Below are 16,432 nucleotides of genomic sequence, written 5' to 3'. Positions count from 1 at the left end.
AATGTTCCATTAGCCACTGCCTTACTTCAATGTTCCATTAGCCACTGCCTTAATTCAATGTTCCATTAGCCACTGCCTTAATTCAATGTTCCATTCCTTTTCTAAATAATACACATCAGTACAGCGATATAAGTTGTTTTATTGTATACAGGAGGTACTGAATATTATGAATCTAAATTAACTTAATGGAACTGTGTAGGAATGGCTGCTTGGCCAAGGTTGTGAATATTCACCACATTTAAATGAATTAGGCCTGATTACCTGCATGAGTTGACTGCATCTGAAAATATATCATCAATGGAATTGTAAAAATTTACAGTCAAATAGCACAATGATCAGTATGCCCTTAGAGAAATAAATTACATTTGGGCAGTGGTGGAGTTGTAATGAGGTTGTAAGGCAAGCGCAGGCACTGACGTAAACTGACAATGACTGGTTAAATGAAAACTGAATGACTGGTTCAGTGCTATTTCAAAATATGGCATGATGAACATAACATTTGTCAAACATATTTTCTAATAACTGAAACAAAATGGGACTGAAGCCTCAAATGAAACTGGTGAGGAAATGAAAATAGAGTGTCACACTTCAATTACTGATTGCCAAAAGATTTCTCAAATATTCCTAAATGCTAAATTGCACATATCCTTATTTATGTCTCGGTAGTAAATTCTACTTGGATTGTTCCTAAAGTACTTGTTTGCTGGCAATGGCATATGAGGTGGCATAAATGTTGAAGCTTCAAAATAGACATAATATGTATGGATTAAAGCAAAATTGAAACCGAATGCTGTGTGCATTCAAACCATGTTATTGGTTAAACATTAAAATGCTGGATGTTACTCAAAAGTGCTGAGTCTGAATGTAGATAAAAAAAGGCATATTTTCTTTTTTACAAGCAAGGATAAACCCTTCCATTTCTCCTGAGATATATTTTAGTCGTACAATGTGAGCTGGCAATACATTCAACTCATGAATTGGTTACAGGAAGAAATTGTCATTACTGAAAGAGTCTGACTCCACGTTAACAACCTCAGTAAGACAGTCTAAACAATCAGGGAAATGTAATTGTGATAGGATTCTGTTTGTGCAAAGAATGAAGTCTACTACTACATAGTTAAAAAAAACTGGAGCCATCTGTGAATTGTTACATGCACAAATTAGGGACAACATGATCGTATGCAGTTTATGCACTTAACAGAGAATAATATAATGAGTATATTACCACTTAAAGATGTGCATTAATCAAACAACAGAACAAATTAACTGGGGGATTTTATTCTACAGGTGTCAGCATTATGGGGAAGAATATATAGGTCATGATAACACACTATCAAAATACAGAAAGACCGCAGCCCTTATTAAAGAACCATCCATCTGAAATTCCACTGACGTTGCGCTGGCTGTTTCTTAATTTCTGGGGGTGAAAAAGCGCAAATTCTTGAATACAAGTGATGGCGTGCTGGATGTCAATGACCATTGACCTGTATATCATTACAACATTTTTTCCCCCAAACTACTCAATGTCTTGATTTTTTATATTTTCTGTCTTCACCCCCATTGAGATTGGGGGAGAAGTGTTGCTGAGTAGGGTCCCTCAGGAACTAGCAGCTGGCCCTGGTCTATCATGGCTCTTCATCAGCCTGCCAGACCAGGGGCTTTTGGCATTACCCAGGTCACCTCAACTGAATTATTGAGGTCGTCAAGTGGCTCCATCGACGAGCAGAGCTGACATCCAACATCCCACTGGGCTGTCTGAGGGACACAAAAGAGCCTGACCTGAAGCACTTGGCAGCTCCTTTTCAGAGGAAGCTTGCAAAGGCCAATATTGCATTGTATGGGAAACACTGTCCAGACCTTAGAAAGAGAGGGTTCAAAAGCAACATTTAGGGTGATCAAAGAGATCGTTCTGAGAGTTTCAAGCTTTGTACTCTAGTTCCACGTCTAGAGTGGGTTGTTTTCTTCACACATTTTTTATTGAAATCCTGTAGCATTAAACGACACATAGATATCACGAGAACTAAAGCATCTTTCCAAGTTCTCACTGTGTTCAAACTGTATTTTCGGTGCGTACTGCATGATACAGTGTGATCGAAGGCCGTCATTTATGGATAGGAGGATATCTGTGACAAAGAAGGGTTCAAGTTACACAGGCAACAAGATGAGAATTTGGGTAGATCAATGTTACCGCAGACCAGTCTCCCTACTAAGTGTTAATCGAAAGATACCTGAGGTGCTTTGTTACGATGCCAGCCCCGCTCCTGATCAATCTTATTACTACGGTCCTCTTGCTAAAAGCTGACATATGCTTGCCAGTGAGGAATGTGAATGTAAATCTGTTGGTTCCAGAGACAGGCTCCAGTGAGTCGGGTATGGCCCCTGGCGCCTGGTCAGCAGGATGCCACCATGTGGCTAATCGCAGGTGGCTTTCGGCCCAGAAATAAAAGGCAGAAACAAACCAAAGCTGCAATGCACGCAGCTTAGTTTTTCAAGCACTTAAGGAACCGCGTATTGGAGAACAATTTATTTTCTATCGTGATAAAACAATAGCTGTCTAAAACATATACAGTCTGAGTTTGAACCTGTGTCGTCTGTGTGCCTTAATACTGTGTTTTCCAGCTGAGCTAAAGCCTAGGCCTAGTCTTCAGGTCTCAGAAAGGGTTAGTCATCACACAAGCTATCTGACGTCACTTGAAAAGAAACAGTTTACTACCAGAAAAACATCATTAAGATGCCCAATGCCACATTTTGCCTGCTGGGTTTGGCTAGTGAAAAACAAGTACAGCCCATAACTATACTGAACAGGAGTTGCTGGAAACCAATGTACAAAGGTGTGTATGGCTCACATAGATGTTACACAATTCCAAAGGAAAACATACAGCCAAAGCATCTGAAGTGTCCATATTTCAGTGAGCCAAATAAGTGACTTGGATACTAAGTCCAGATGCTATGTGTTTCAATAGTGGCTATGGTTTAAAATAGCTACAGTCTTACAGTAGTAGGTGTTAAAACAAATTGCAGGACAGTTTTGGTAGCCAACTGCCCTAAACATGTAGCCAACTGCCCTTAACATGTGTTAAGAATCATGGTGGCAATACATCACAGGCTGTCATCAAATATCCCTACCATGAGTACATTTCAAGAGCATGCAATCCTCCAAAAAGTATTTGGTTGACTTTCAGAGTACAGCCATCAAGTGTCTGCTGCCACACTGTCAAACTATGTAATATAATAATAAAATAATATATGTCATTAAGCGGGATGCTTTTATCCAAAGTGACTTACAGTCATGCATGCATACATTTTATGTATAACTTGTATTGTGCTTATCCAAATTAATTCCAGGGAGATAAATGTATCCATTGGGACTTTTTCACATGTATCTATAAAGACCATATCATGTGCCACATATATCAGTCTTTTTATTAAAGACAATTTCAAAGAGAAGCTGTCATTGTCATTCTGATTGAGATCCAAAAGCTTGTTCACCTACCTTAAAATGCAATAACGTAGTACCGTACAACTTTCAACCATGGCACTGCTGCAACAATACACTACTAGAGTCTCATTCATTCATTTATTTCAAAATGTAGCCTACACTAGTTTGAATAAACGTAAGGACACAATTCCTTGCTTTCGTCTACAGTCATATAAAATCAATAAAATATACTCCATCCATATTGATTTATAAACAATATCGATTGGACCATGTAAGAGCTAGAATATCAATCTGTCAAAAACTCAAACAGCGGCAAGAGGATTCAGTGAGGATTCAGAAAAAACAGGTAAGATAACAGATCAGCCAAACAGCAGTATAGCAGGCTGTGTGTTAACAGTAGCAGGCTGTGTGCTAACAGTAGCAGGCTGTGCGCTAACAGTAGCAGGCTGTGTGCTAACAGTAGCAGGCTGTGTGTTAACAGTAGCAGGCTGTGTGTTAACAGTAGCAGGCTGTGTGTTAACAGTAGCAGGCTGTGTGTTAACAGTAGCAGGCTGTGCGTTAACAGTAGAAGATAGAGGCCAGCAATCATGCAAAGCAAATTATGCCATAAAAACTATCTGCTGGGACCAGGGATCTGTGCACAGTTTGACAAGCTGCATTAACCTTCACACGTTTACTCTGATGTGTTGAAACATATGCCTCAGCCATGCTATTTGACATATCTAATGTAACTATCTAATATGATGCAATGAGCAAGATAACAGGAGGGAGGGAGATGTCCCACCCAGCACCACCCCTCTGGACTGTCTTCAAAAAAATGTTTATTAAAAAAAATGTTAACACCTTCCTAAATGAGGCAACTGACATGTGTGATTGAAATACAAATCGTATTTACATTGTAGGCCTATGGAAAAAAATGAATGAAACTACTTCCAGACCATCATATTTTGCAACCCACAATATATTTAATGTGTTTTGTACGGACAAGTGTCAAAAAATAGGCAAAACATTGTTCAGTTGATGTACCATTTGTGTTAAATGGCTCAGTATAAAGCCTGAAACTCCTATATACTCCTTTGTCACAATAAAGCTTATCTGAAAGTGTGATTGTGAATGTGGTAAAGCAATATATTAGAAGTTGTCTGATTTCATTTAGGTGGACCAGGTCTCAGTGACCACCTGCGCTATCAGCCCCAAAGTGAGAAAAACACTCAAATGAAATCAATTATTCTCCGTCATGACTGGGGGAATCAGGTGAATTATAGGTAGGCTATATTTCCCTATGCAGAATTGACTTACTGCCTACTGTGAGAGGCAAATGATAATAGGCCCAGCCGTCATTCACTATCATGTATTTATGTATCTAGGCCGACGGATGGGCAACTGCCAGCCCATGGGTACATTTCCAAAAACATTAACACTGAGTGTACAAAACATTAAGAACACCTTCCTAATATTGAGTTGCACCCCAACCTTTTGCCCTCAGAACAGCCTCAATTTGCCAGGGCATGGACTATACAAGATGTCGAAAGCATTCCACATGGATGCTGGCCCTTGATGACTCCAATGCTTCCCACAGTTGTGTCAAGTTGTCTGGATGTCCATTGGGGGGTGGACCATTCTTGAAACACACGGTAAACTGTTGAGTGTGAAAATCCTAGCTGCATTGCAGTTCTTGACACAAACAGGTGCACCTGGAACCTACTACCATACACTGTTCAAAGCTACTTAAATCTTCAGTCTTGCCCATTTACTCTCTGAATTGCACACATACAAAATCCATGTCTCAATTGTCTCCAGGCTTAAAAATCCTTCTGTAACCTGTCTCCTCCCCTTCATCTACACTGTTTGAAGTTGATTTAACATGTGACATCAATAAGGGATCACAGCTTTCATCTGTATTCACCTAGTCATTCTATGTAATGGAAAGAGCAGGTGTCCTTCATTTTTGGTACATTCAGTATATATATATATATATATATATATATATATATATATATATATATATATATATATATATATATATATATATATATATATATATATCAACACATTTGTGTATAAACACATTTGTGCACAAAATTTGAGCGAAAGAAGATTGTTGTTCATATTCAGAATTTCTGGGATTTTTTTACACAACATGTAAAGTGTTGCTTCCATGTTTCATGAGCTGAAATAAAAAAATCCCAGAAATTTCGCATATGAACAAAAATCTTATTTCGCTCACATTTTGTGCACAAATGTGTTTACATACCTGTTAGTGAGACTTTCCCCTTTGCCATGATGATCCATCCACCTGACAGGTGTGGCACATCAAGAAGCTGATTAAACAGCATGATCATTACACAGATGCACCTTGTGCTAGGGAAGATAAAAGGCCACTCTAAAATGTGCAGTTTTGTCACACAACACAATGCCATAGATGTTTCAAGTTGAGTGAGCATGAAATTGGCATGCTGACTGCAGGAATGTTCACCAGAGCCGTTGCCAGGGAATTGATTGTTCATTTCTCTACCATAAGCCACGTTTGGGATGCTCTGGATCAACGTGTACAACAACGTGCTCCAATTACATAATGCTGGTGTTTTGTCCTGTATACACTTGTTAGCAGGGGAAATGCGCAGCGAGTCCATCAGTCTCCACTGGGCTGAGTGCGCTCCACTCTTCTATATGGGTGCTTCTGATATCCTTGCAAACCGTCCCTTGTGTGTCACATGCCACCGCTCATGTGGCACACAAGGGACAGTTTGACGGTACATCCAACCAACCTCACAGCCGCATATCATGTGTAACCACGCCAGTCCAGGACCTCCACATCCGGCTTCTTCACCTGCGGGATTGTCTGAGACCAGCCTCTCAGACAACTGATGAAACTGTTGGTTTGCACAACCAAAGAATTTCTGCACAAATTGTCAGATACCGTCTCAAGGAAGCGCATCTGCTTGCTCGTCTTGCTCACCAGGGTCTTCACCTGACTGCAGTTTGGCGGTGTAACCAACTTCAGTGGGCAAATGCTCGCCTTTGATGGCCACTGGCATGCTGGAGAAGTGTTCTCTTCATTGCTGAATCCCAGTTTCAACTTTACCGGGCAGATGGCAGACAGCTTGTATGGCGTCGTGTGGGCGAGTGGTTTGCTGATGTCAACATTGTGAACAGAGTGCCCCATGGTGGCGGTGGGGTTATGGTATGGGCAGGCATAAGTTATGGACAACAAACACAATTGCATTTTATCAATGGCAATTTGAATGCACAGAAATACCGTGACAAGATCCTGAGGCCCATTGTCGTGCCATTCATCTGCCGCCATCACCTCATGTTTCAACATGATATAGTATGGCTCCACGTCGCAAGGATCTGTACACAATTCCTAGAAGCTGAAAATGTCCCAGTTCTTCCATGGCCTGCATTCTCACCAGACATGTCAGCCATTGAGCATGTTTGGGATGCTCTGGATCAACGTGTACAACAGGGTGCTCCAGTTCTCGCAAATATCCAGGATCTTTGCACAGCTATTGAAGGAGTGGGACAACATTCCACAGGCCACAATCAACATCCTGATCAACTCTATGCAAAGAAGAAGTGTCGCGCTGCATGAGGCGGTCACACCAGATATTGACTGGTTTTCTGATCCATGCCCCTACTTTTTTTTAAGGTATGTGATTTCCCAGTCATGTAAAATCCACAGATTAAGGCCTAATTAACTTATTTCAATTGACTGATTTCCTTATATGAAATGTAACTCAAAAAAGTCTTTGAAATTGTTGCATGTTGCGTTTATGTTGAACTTATTGTTGAGTCATAGAGTAGTAGAATACACAAGGTGCAATTTAGAAATTAGGCGGTATACCGTATATACCGTATACAGAGGTATTTGGAAAAAGCCATGGGATGGTTTTTCAATACTGTCAATACCGCTGAAATTATAATTAGTGCAATATGTTAGGAGGTAAAGAAGATTGCATTCTTCATTTCACCTGTCACATAATTTTTCATTATAAAGCTTACCGGTAGTCCCCAGTGTTTGTTTACAAGAACACAAAGATGGGAGCCTTGTGAGTTACTCACTGTTGTGCAGCACGCGCCAGGTGTTCCAGTTACAGTATAGAATTCTCAACTAAACGTTTGCCGACTAGATATCTTATAACTATTAAGTTAACTTTTTAAAAGGTGCTAAATGCTGCAGTTGTGCATTTAACTTGCTAAGATAGTAGCTAGGTAGCTATCGCACTCAAACATCATATTAACATGGCATAATCATGGCAAAATATGTTGAATTGCAGGAAATTAGCTGTAAAACCGCAAACAAAATCTCTGCCCCATGGCAAAATGAATAGAATTGCATGAAAATGGTCATACAATTTCACAATTTCCTCCATGGCAAAATGTGACAAATGTTTCTCTTTGCATGATCACGAGGTGGGGCGTCATTCAAATCTCACTTAGGGCCCCCAACAGGCTAGGACTGGCCCTGGCTACTGGTATTTTGTATTTAGTTAAGAAGTAAGTAGTTTAACTGCACAAATAGATTGATTGCACAAATCAGTTGACTGCATGTGTGGTTATGGATGTGGGTATGCAGACAGAGCCACAGCGGCCACTAATTATGAGTTCAGATTTTTTGTGGCCCCCACCCCATCAAAGTTGCCCATCCCTGATCTAGACAGACAGTAAGACCCATGAACAGATACACTCAAGAATGAACAAACTATCCAGGGGACATAGAACAGTCGTTTTACTTCGACCTATAGGAATGATGATGGATAGGCTAATAATAACCCAATGCCGATTTACTGAGTGGTGGAGCTGCTTGTCTGAACTAGAGTAATGCTTTACTGGACGACAATTGTATGCCACACTGCTAAAGCAAGTACTTGAATGGACTTTTTCTTTTTTTTAATCCATGCCTTATGCGATCAAGTTTATATAAAAAACGCATCTGTTCTGAAGAAACAGTAGGCCTAATTTACTGCCATGAACCTGTAGCCCATAGAACACTACATCTGATGTTATTTAGGCTATTATTTGTCCATGTTTGTGGATAAAATCATCGATTTGAATATTGAAAATAGTAGAATTTCAGTGATAACTAAACACGTATGTGTCAGCACCAAAGGTAATAGTTTTTTTCCCTTCCTTACCTGGTGGAACTAACTGAACAGTCCCGTTGTCCGGAGCCGCAGAACAACTTCCACAAGAGACATCCAAACTTGCGCACCGCGTTGTCCGTCGGTGATGATGGTGAGTGAAATTTCACGCACTCACACCCTCAATATCCTTGAAAATAAAATGTGTGCCAAGTAGTCTTCGTTGTTGCAAATTCCTTAATAACAGACCACGAGACAACGATGTCATGCAGTTTGAAGGTGTGCGGTGCTGAATATCAAGATTTCAGTACATGTCAAAAACACGTACTGCCAAGATTTCTTACAATTATCTTAGTCCGCTCAGGGGTAAGCTATCAATTCCCTTGTCTGCAGCAATTCAGACTGCCTCTTTTTGGTCGTCATGTAAATGCGGACGTCTTATTAATATTGAGGCTTTTTAGTAGTGCAGACGACGCTCTCCAATTACATAATGCTGGTGTTTTGTCCTGTATACACTTGTTAGCAGGAGAAATGCGCAGCGAGTCCATCAGTCTCCACTGGGCTGAGTGCGCTCCACTCTTCTATATGGGTGCTTCTGATATCCTTGCAAACTGTCCCTTGTGTGTCACATGCCACTGCTCATGACAAATTGCATAAAGCATTTGAGTAATGGGAGAAGCCTAAGGTAGGTATTAATTTACATCTCAATTTATTTTTGTAACAAGTGAAACGGTAGGCTACATCACTTCAAAATAAAATGATAGGTAGCCTATACATGTCCAGTACAAATGCTTTATTTATGGATGGAGTTATTACTCATCACACTAGTCACAGCTCTAAATATATAGGCCAGCCTACTTAGAATAACTGTGTGTGTGTCTGTGTGTCTGTGTGTCTGTGTGTCTGTGTGTGTGTGCACGTGTGTGAAAAGTGTATAAACTTTCTAGATCTTTGAGATTACATCCCATTGCCTTCCTCTTTACTCATGTAACATTTGGCTTATTGCTTTGAATTTACTTGAATCAGAAAGATTAATAAACAACTTGTTAACTCAATCTGATGGTATTCAAATGTTAGCATTTAAAGGATCAACAGGGGGGAAAGCAGTTTCATTAATTACAAAAGCATTGACTAATCCCACCTAAGAGGCAAGGGCTCTGCCAGGTTCTAAGACAAGAGGGGTCCGGCAATACCTTGGCACATCAGAAACGTAAACTATAGCTGTGGCAGGTCCAGTGCACAGTAGGGGGACTAACAATACTACTCTGACTGGGCAGTTTTTTTAATCCCCCTTCCTGAATTTACCCCACGTTCGACCACATGCAGCAATGAAGTTATCACAGAAAACAGCTTCTCTCTACCCAACGAGGCCAACCTCGGGTTCGCCATTATCATCCCGACACATCAAAACGTTGCCTTCATCAAATGGCATTATCTGCATGAATGGCAATTGCCCAGAAATCTATCTAAAACTGCCTTTGAATGTTTGCTCAAGGGCATGCCAGAGTAAAAAAGAAATAGGAGATACATTTTTGTAAAAAACAAATGTCCCCTACCTCACAGGCTCCAACGCACAAATATGTCTCTTCTGCAACATGTTCCAAGTTTAGTTTTAAAAAGAAAGTGTTGGATAGTACAACAGTTGAACAAAAAGATGAAGGAACTCAAAGTTTTGCCATTGAGGTGAAGAGCTAAAAGAGCAAACTGTCAATTCTGAAAGTCAGTCCTTGAAGAGACAAAAACTCCCTTTTTATCACTAACACTTTTGCTATTGTCTGACCCTGGTGTGGCAATCCAAACCACTTCAGTGATATGATAGTACCCACTATTTTCCACTCAGACACAGCTTTACCTGGTATCCACATTGCATATAGCACTCGGACATCTCATTTGTTTTTACAGTTATTTTGCGCAAAAGGCAAGTTTCAGTTTCACCTCCACGCTCCATTCAGATCACAGCTACAGTAAATAAAACTTCTCACCTTCTCTCATTTCAGTGTTATATGTTCTAATGCATTTTCAGAGCCTTGTAAACTAAGAACTACTGGAAGGACTGGGTTTCTCTACCACACACAAAAGCACTAACATGTCTATACAGTCTACTATGCCCTCTATTGGAGATAATAACATTCTTATCAACATACAGTACATATAGACTACAAAGTGTGATACTGACAGACAAACTTGACATATCATTAGCTAAAATTAGAATATTTGAATCATAATGCATTTTTTATTATTGTAGCTTGCCCAGCATTGAACCAATGAAATAGTCCCAAAAATGCCAACTCTGCCCTCTCTGTATTACACTTGGAAATATTACCATCTTACTTTCCTCTGCTGTTGTTACTTCTGCAGCTGCCCCAGCATTCATATGCATATACAATAAGAACTAGAAACTTCCGCACTGAAGCCTAGGAGCAAAGCATACATACATTAAGGAATAAAGGGCTCCATGTGGGTTACAGATGCACTGACTCAGGAAACATATGGGTCAAGCCATAAGGACAGTGATGCTACTTGACTCATTCTGTTTCCAGCCTCTATGTGGGAATCTGCCACTGTGGAATCAGACACCGTGAGGCTATCAGTACATTCAGTATAATGGCCTGTTTTGTCAGTTACATGAATAGGTACATAACATTAAAGAGTATCAATGGCTATTAAGCTCTAGTGTATGTACAGTGTGTTAGCCACATAGTGTGGAGGATGTAGCCTTTTGTTGATACACTATTGTTCTCAACAACTAAATGGAGCTGTATAAAAGGATTGGACAGAACCTCTCCTTTCATGTGGAAATGAATCCCTTCAAAAGGGACAACAAAGCTTTCACCTTTGGTTATACGGAAGGGATTCGAATGTTGCCTGAGGTAAAAGCCCCACAATGTTACGTCACTGATATTAAATGTATTGCACCACTCTTAGAACCAAAAATAGTTTGAAAGATTTTTGAGTCAGACTTGCCAAAAAAACATGAAATGACAAGGAATAGTTCATGATTTCACTTTGCAGATAAATAAGCAATTACATAGTTACTGTAATTGGGGAGGTGGAACGGAAATTAAATATGAAACAAATGCAATAGGTATATTCTAAATTGAAAAGTCTAGGTAAAATCCAAATGACCAATTACTTTGAAAAACAACCACCACAAAGACTACCTGACTTCAGAAATAAGTTATTTTCAGCTGCTTGAATTTTTCTATTATTTTATTTTTATTTAACTAGACAAGTCAGTTAAGAACAAATTCTTATTTAAAATGACGGCATAGGAACAGTAGGTTAACTGCCTTGTTCAGGGGCAGAAGGACAGATCTTGTCAGCTCAGGGATTCGATCCACCAACCTTTCGGTCACTGGCCCAACACTCTAACCACTAGACTACCTGTCGCCCCAAATTATCGATTGGCTTGTAAGCTTGACTGTCGCATTTGTATGGACCAATCACTGACCATTCTCCCATAAATGATGTACAATCAAAGTTACTGAGGAGGAGAAATGTTTTAGACTGTGACATCATCATCAATCATGGTAGTATCATTTAAGTACAGTAAGTGTAGTAAGTGAGTCACACAGTAAGTCACACAGTAAGTGTGACTTTCAATGGCTCGTTCCACAAAATAAGACTTAGAAAGAAGTGTCAATTGAAAGATGTCACTTGAAAGAAATGGCACAGCTTTATGTAGCTCACAATACAATCGGTGTTTGAAACATGGGTGACTAGCGAGTTTTGACTTTAACTCAGCTAGAAAGAGGATTGAAAATCATTTTGAATGTTTACACATTTAAAAAAAAATTAAAAAAAACATTGATTTATGACAAATGCTTGGAGAGTGCATAACAGTAAATTGAAAAAAGATAAGAGTCCACACCACAACCTAATGTAGCTGTTATACTTTTTGTCTCAAGATAATGCAAAGTAGTTGGAATGCAGCATTTACACAAAAATAAAAAAACATTATTCCGCCGATTACAGTGATTCAGTAATAAACCTTTGTTCTACCAAAAAACGGAATTTGTTTTTTACACATGCATGAGATACGGTACTGTGTGCTGAAAGTGCAGGGGCAACAAAACAGAGACCCGTATATCATTGCCTGAATGAACTGTACTGCAATTTTCTGTACTGTACTCCTCCTTCCCCCATTTAATGAAGAGATATGTTCTCCATTATCCCATATTCCTGCAGCAGCGATTAGAAACTCTCCAGAGAGACTCTATCACACAGCATTCACTGAGTCTGGACCTTTGCAAATCTTCATATCCCATGAAATTTTCATAAATTTAAGTCTAATGAGCACGCTTGACATAACTGTGATTTATTGTCTCGCAGGCTTACCAAATTGACCATAGTGTGGTGCAAATTATAGATGCCATAGTGTGGTGCAAATGAATCATATTACAATGTATTCGCAACATGGGGATTCGATACAATGGCGGCCTAAATGTCTTGATCATTTTGTTGTCTGTGTATTGAGATAAAACACAAATATATGCACACACAGGGCGAACAAGCACCCTTATAGGCAGACAAACATTGTGAAGGCTTAATATATTTTTTGCAGATTTGCATACACATAAAAGGGTCACATATGGAAATGGCCTGAAAATTGTCTTAGAAAATCATATTGAAGGAATTGTACTCATGGTACATGTCCCAAGGGCATGATCGAGGCACTTCCCTTGGCCAATTGCCATGCAGACCAGTCAATTGACCAATTAGCATTTACCCAGTCCACTCCATTGTTGAGCAGTGGATGGATGACGTACACCAGAGCTAAAGAGCCCCACTGCTGTAAGGGCACGGCCAGCATCGTCAACATGCTGTACACTCATGACATGATACCATTTTAGTCCGGGGCCACAGTGGCACTGAGCACAAATAAATTGAGACGGATGATCAGTCGATGACTATTTCCATAATCGTTATACCTTCTGTAATTCATCAAGGTAATGATACCCGCGTCCCTAATGACACATTTATTCCATTTTGAGCCGAGCAGAGGGCACACTAAAGGATTCATTACACACAGAGTGATTTCTGCTTCTGCCTTTGAGTGGAGGAGCAATCTGTTATTCTCCCCAAAAATAACAATAAGGGAGGGGAAATGCAATCTAAATCCACTCATACAACTTCCTCTCTCTCTGCTGACAGACAGGCAAACAGGAGGCCATTACAGTAGAGCACAGTTACCATGCTGAAGCTGGAAGAGAGGAGGAGAATCAAATATTTCTGCCGAAAGCAAACTTAGCTATTTTGCACATTTTTGCTTTAGTCTGCTCTATGTAAAGCTAACATGAAGGATTCATCATCCTGACTCAAATCATTAAAATGGAAGAGAATGGATTCTAATCAAATGTTGTTATAAACACAGAATTGAATATTATAAATAAACTGTCTAAAGTCACAATATTTCAAGCCAAATGATCTTGTTGTTTTCAATATCACACTTCATGCATGACCAAGAATTTAAACACGCTTGTAAGAGTATCAACACCATCATACCATATTCAGTGTGTTGTGTCTATTTCTTACTTGTTGGAAAGCAGCCCCTTTGCTTCATGACACCACATACGGACACAATTTATACTTTATTGGTGTTACTGCTTGAATATTAGCACCCATATGAAGGTTTTGGGGACATTTGTGGATGGTTATTAGGAACTTCCATAACAGTCCTAACCTTTGGTAAAACACGCTACAGGCAGAACACAAAAACATCCATGACAATTGCACATTTTGAGTACAACTATTCCCACAGGGGTCATTTACCAGACTTGTTTTTACCAATATGAAAGGGAACTCACAATTAAAAGCTTGGTTTTGACCCCCAAAGTTTAACATGTCAAAGTTTGAGAAATACATGTTCATTCTATTTCATTATTATATCAACACTGCATTAGGGAAGATAAGCTATTGGAATAATGTTTGGCCAGGCTTATACAGCATTCTTAACATACGGTAGTCAAATTTCAATAGTGAACAGCCATTTTGCCTCACCATTTACAAACTCTAACTATGGACATAGGGTTTCTGCCATTTACAAACACAATTTACTGTATATAAGATTTATATCAGTTTAGCACCCATCAGATCTCTGCAATCTTTTCTCTCTCATTCTTTGTCTTTTTCATTCCTTGGCTCCCCCAGACAGAACATCCTCTGGGATGTTGAGGCCATGTCTTGCTACAACATGACTGCATGATCATTTAGATTCAATCAAGTAATGGTCATTATAGTGTCAGATGAAACCACATAGAATCAATGCTGTAACTCAATCAAACTGCAGTGGATGATGCATCACATTCACATGCTAGGACGCACGCACGCACACACCCCAAGGTGCAGAACGTATGACGGTCCCATCAACTCCTTCGCCAGTCCTCATCAAGCCATCATGTCCACTATGTCATCGAGCCATCATGTCCACTATGTCATCAAGCCATCATGTCCACTATGTCATCATGTCCACTACATCATCAAGCCATCATGTCCACTATGTCATCATGTCCACTATGTCATCAAGCCATCATGTCCAATATATGCTGTCATCTAAATGAAACAGGGTGACCACTAGATCTACAAATAGAAAAAGAAAAACAACAACAATTGAAACCATCAAGGGACTTCAGTGCTATAGCATTGAATATCCGTATGTCAACAGATAACAATGTGAGTCTCTGCGGCTTTGTCATCCAGTAAGAATTCACCCAGACACAATTAAATAAATGCACACAAGTAAACATCTCAGATGTTTTGTAAGTAATATGAAACTTTTATTAGCAATTCTTCCTTGCACAAAAACATAACCTGGGGCGACAGGGTAGCCTAGTGGTTAGAGCGTTAGACTAGTAACTGAAAGGTTGCAAGATTGAATCCCCGAGCTGAAACGGTAAAAATATGTCATTCTGCCTATGAACAAGGCAGTTTCCCCACTGTTCCTAGGCCATCATAGAAAATAAGAATTTGTTCTTAACTGACTTACCTAGTTAAATTAAAAATAAATCCATAAAAATAAAAAAAAACTCCACCGGCAATGTAATGATCAATGTAATGAGCTGGTGATTGACATGTGGTATTGACCAGCCTCGAGATCAAAAGTCAAGTTGTCAATCACTGTAACAGCTGTAGTCTACAGCATGTCCATCTGTTGAGCCATGGAGAATGACAGACTGGCATTGTAGAATGGGCAACCATCTTATACAGTAATAACTAGGATAATCGACACTTGTTTTGACATCTGTCAATATGGCCAGCCAGTGGAAGCATAAGTAAAACTTAGGGTTCTATTTCGGTCTGGCGTTAAGGCGGTGCTAGTGTCAAACGCACGTTAGTTTGCAATTTCGTCATATAAAAACTGGTGCACTGGCATTTTCCAGCCCTAACGCCAGGTTCAGAGGGGTTGGAAATATTGTAGGCGTGTCCTTAAAAACAAAGTACTAATTTCAGGAATATTTAAGACCAACCAAAAGCTGATTTTAGCGGTAACGTAGTTGGTGATGGAATTGATTCTGACAGTGGAAACACAGCCTATCCAGCCGTGATGCACACTGCCCATATGCACATGGAACAAGAGTAGCCTTATGTGCTTTTGGTGCCTGTATACTTTGTATTTAAAAACATTAAAAAAACTAATGTTTTTTCCCAATTCATTTTATTTGGTTAAAAACCAAGCATAGCCTCCCCTCCTCTCAATGAATGCTTCTTTTTTTTGTGCTGCCCAATGCAATAGCGAAGTAGTCAAGACTGTCAATAAAGGGTTTGGCTCCTGAGACCACTTGGAAATACATCTTAATCACCGAAGCTTTATTCAAATATAGTTTGACAGGAGTAAAACAGTGACCTGACATTCCCTTTTTGTCTATGCATTGTAGGCAGGCCTACATGATTTTAGCCATGCAGTTCCTAT

The 16,432-nt window shown here is 39.6% G+C and overlaps 1 protein-coding gene across 1 annotated transcript in view; it reads right to left on the bottom strand.

Moving 5' to 3' along the window:
- The window catches only part of si:dkey-237h12.3 (teneurin-3), a 164,394-nt gene extending 155,253 nt beyond the window's left edge, over nucleotides 1–9,141 (bottom strand). The window contains exon 1 of the mRNA XM_090198470.1: nucleotides 8,578–9,141. The gene's annotated coding sequence lies outside the window, so the exon portion shown is untranslated. The remainder of the gene's footprint in view (nucleotides 1–8,577) is intronic.
- Nucleotides 9,142–16,432: the final 7,291 nt, after the last annotated feature.

This window comes from Oncorhynchus mykiss, chromosome 14, assembly GCF_057628025.1.
Source record: "Oncorhynchus mykiss isolate SJ-2025 chromosome 14, ASM5762802v1, whole genome shotgun sequence".
In the NCBI taxonomy this organism is placed as follows: domain Eukaryota; kingdom Metazoa; phylum Chordata; class Actinopteri; order Salmoniformes; family Salmonidae; genus Oncorhynchus; species Oncorhynchus mykiss.
The sequence above is the reverse complement of the archived record's forward strand: the minus strand, read 5'-3'. Positions and strand labels throughout refer to the sequence as shown.